Raw genomic sequence first — 2,759 nt, forward strand, 5'->3', positions numbered from 1 at the left:
GCCAGCTGAAGAACCTCACAGGGAGTCTGGGGAGCGGCGAGGACAAGGGGGACGGGGAGAAGGCGGCGGCCGAAGCGCAGGGCATGAGCAAAGAGGAGTACGAGGAGTATCAGAAGCAACTGGTAGAAGAGAAGTAAGTGGGGCCCCTTCCCGGCTCCAACAATACCCCTCGCAGCCTCCTCGCCGGCCCCCAGGCCAGCCTCAGGCCCCGAGCCCCCCCTCCTCTTTTCCTAGACGCGATAAGAGGATAAGAGACTGGGATGTGCCCTCCAGGTTGCTCCTAGCGCCAAGCCCATCTCAAACCCAAGACCCCGCCCCAGTTTCATAATGGGTCCCAGAGGGAGTGGGGGCAGGGGCAGGAGCGACAGGGGTCTGGGATGGGGTGGGGGGAGCACGTGAATTTCTGACGAAACAAGTAATCCCTTAATCCTCTCTGGTCCCAGCCGCCTGGGTCTTCCAACTGGGGCTCCTCTAAGCCTGCAGTTCTGAGAAAAGAGGTTCAGCTGAGGGGCATTTAGAGTCACCGAGGCAGATCCTGACATGGGGACACTCATAGACCTTGAACCTACTTGTGTGCCAGCTGTGCTGGGACAGAGAGGCAGTCGGAGTGGAGTTACGGGCTGGACTCTGGAGCTAGGTTGCTTGGGTTCAGATCTTGGCTTTGCTTCTTATTAGCTGGATGACTTTAGGCAAGTTACATAACCTTTCTGTGCCTCAGTTTCCTCTTTTGTAAGATGAGGATGGTAATCATATTTTCTTAAATTTAATAAGAAATCTAAATAATATTTTTTTAAAAAAATGTTGCCATTGAGTAACTGACTCATGGCAACTCCATGTGCTTCAGAGTAGAAATGTGCTCCATAGAGTTTTCAGTGGCTGATTTTTCTGGAGTAAATCACCAGGCCTTTCTTCCAAGGTGCCTCCGGGTGGACTTGAACCTCCAACCTTTCGGTTAACAGACAAATTTGTTAACCGTTGGCACCACCAAGGAACTCAATATTACATACTTTATATATTTTGAGAATTAAATGACTTAATGCTTGTAAACCACTTAGCACAACGACTGGCACATGGTAGATCCTCACTAACTGTAAGCCATTATTATTTCACTTAATCATCATAACAGTCTTGTGAGTTGTGAAAACTTACCCTCATTTTACAGAAGAGGAAAGTGACTTACCCAAGAACGTACTGAAAGTGGTAGTGGAGCCAGACGCGAAACCAAGTCTGTCCCAATTACTTTCCCTGACACAGCCTGTCAGGGATGAGAAAAGACAGACCAAGTCAGAGGCCCCGAGGGACATATATCAGGGTCTGCAAAGAGTTACATAGACAGACATCCCCCACCCAGCCAGCTCCATCCAGCAGCGGGTGTGAGGACCACAAAGGGTGCTGGCATGGGGGTAGAGGCAGCAAAGACTGGTCGTGTTTGGCCAGAGAGGAGGCCCCTGTTGACCCACTGGCCCACCGGATGGAGGGATTCTACAGCGGTCAGGACGTGGAGATCCCCCCCCCCATTTCCTCGCAGACCCCGCCCTCGCGATGACTGCACCCCCCATCCCTCCTCCCCCCACCCCGGTGCCCCGGCAGGATGGAGCGGGACGCTCAGTTCGCACAAAGGAAAGCAGAGCGAGCCACGCTGCGGAGCCACTTCCGAGACAAATACCGGCTGCCCAAGGTAAGCAGGGCCGCGATCCTGAGCCCTGGGCTCAGGACTTCTTTGCTCCACTCCGGGGGCTGCATTTCTCAGCCTGTAAGTTTCACAGGGTGCTGGGTTCGACCCTTCGTTCTCTCACTCATTCATTCATTTGTTCATTCCTTCATTCACTCACCCACGGTTAACTAGGGCCCAGCAAGGGCCAGGCCATGGCTTGGTGCCAGGGGAAGCCTCCACAGGCCGATGGGTTTGTGTGTCCGGAGCCAGGCCAGGCCCCTTCTCTCCTCCACACTCCCGGTCAGGCCTGGGCAGATGAAGGCCAGGAGGGCCAGGGTCTGTGGATGAGGCAGAAGGCAGTAGATTTTACCCCAGAAGTGAGTGCGCTTGAGGTTTCTGAACACACAGGGAGAGCAGGGTCCAGGAGAGAAGGCAGCACCCTCTGAGTGCCAGGCGTTTGACCTTTACCCCTGCAGTTAACCCCTCCAATAACATGGCCAGGTAGAGATCACCCACAGCTACAAGTGAGGAAACTGAGACTCAGCAAGATTAACGGACTTGACCAAGTTCATTCAGCCAGTGAGTGGTGAAGCTGGGATGGGAGCTCAAGCCTGTGCATACTGAACATGCGCTTGCTCCAGGTCCCCAGGCTGCTTCCCAGGGTATGGGGTCTGCCTGCAGAGAACAAAGTACCTCCTTGGTTTGCCAAGCAGCCAGGGAGGATGTCTCAGGAGACTCTGGCCTCTATGCTTCTGTAGGCACTGCGGCACCAGACAGGTTTGTTAAGTGTTCTACTCCCATTGCCTCAGGAGGGAAACCGAGGCACTGCAACTCTCAGAGCATTGCCTTGTGCCCAGAACTGTGCTAGACTCTGAGCGGAAACAGAAGGACAGTGATACAGCACTCCTGACCTTGATCTGCCACTTGAATTGGAAGATCAGATATGTGGACAGCACATTGATTCATTCAACAAGTGTTTACTGAGCCCCTGGCTGCCTCTGTCTTCCCCCAGGGCACCAGTCCTTTTGAAGTCTCTCAAAGGGAACTGGTCCAGACTTAATGGTTTGACTGAGACTGGAGGGACCCCAGAAGACATGGCCCCCAG

This window comes from Trichechus manatus, unplaced genomic scaffold, assembly GCF_000243295.1.
Source record: "Trichechus manatus latirostris isolate Lorelei unplaced genomic scaffold, TriManLat1.0 scaffold00030, whole genome shotgun sequence".
Lineage (NCBI taxonomy): Eukaryota > Metazoa > Chordata > Mammalia > Sirenia > Trichechidae > Trichechus > Trichechus manatus.